The sequence below is a fragment of the Teleopsis dalmanni genome, chromosome 1 (assembly GCF_002237135.1).
Source record: "Teleopsis dalmanni isolate 2A chromosome 1, ASM223713v2, whole genome shotgun sequence".
Taxonomy (NCBI): domain Eukaryota; kingdom Metazoa; phylum Arthropoda; class Insecta; order Diptera; family Diopsidae; genus Teleopsis; species Teleopsis dalmanni.
Window position 1 is genome coordinate 90,780,479 of NC_051846.1, and position 988 is coordinate 90,781,466.

Here is a 988-nt window from a genome sequence, read left to right on the forward strand (position 1 = left end):
GAACCTTTCTTCTGCAGTTCATCAGTTTTTTCGATAACATTTTGTTTCAATATCTCAGAGCCCGAATCATGCAAAAGTTATGCTGTTTACCTAGAATGGTTAAAATTTCTTTGCTTTATTCAGCTATATAGAAAGGTATAATGGCTCAATTAAAAGTTTGGATTTCAGTTTGGCTGTCCGATAATATAGTAATAAAATTTCTAAATGTTTATTCTGCGATAAGCTATATCATACTTGTTTACTTGTCACTGTTCTCGCACCCAATCTATTACTACAACGGCTTTTTTGATATAAGGTCAACCAAAGCAAAAAGTATTTTCGTATTCAAAGCTTCAAATTAATTTGAGCGATGGATTCTTTCTTTTCATAAGTGTTTTAACATTCTAGCGAGTCTTTTTTCATTATTTTACGAACGCAAATTATCAAGTATAATAAAAATCTTATTAATAAATTGTTTAAAATCATTTAAACAAAAAGGAATAAATAAATAGAAAATGCCGAATGCAAGAAAATGTTAAAGATATTGCACTATTTGGATAATTTGATTTTCATAAATTTGACAATAATAAATATTTACCCAGAGTTATTTGGTATTACACTAATACCCCCATTTGCGTCGTCAATTGCAACCGATAAAATGCGACGCAAATCGAATCACATTTCTCTACATATATAATTTTCATAAATAATCTGGTTCTTGACCACTAGAATGAGAAAATATAATATATAGATCTTAAAAGTAGTTAATTGTGAGTTGATTAAAGATTCTGTGTCTCACGCCTACTTCCTCCAAACTATACACTTAGGACGAAGGAATGATTACGTGAATTGAAACAATTTTATAATAGTTTAATAAATTTAATTATTTTATTTATTTTCCTAATATTGAAATTGTAAAATTTAAATAAATTACTTACAACAAAAGTCAGTATTTACAAATTTTAAAAGAAAATATATAAAAATATAATTTATACATATTTAAATGCTC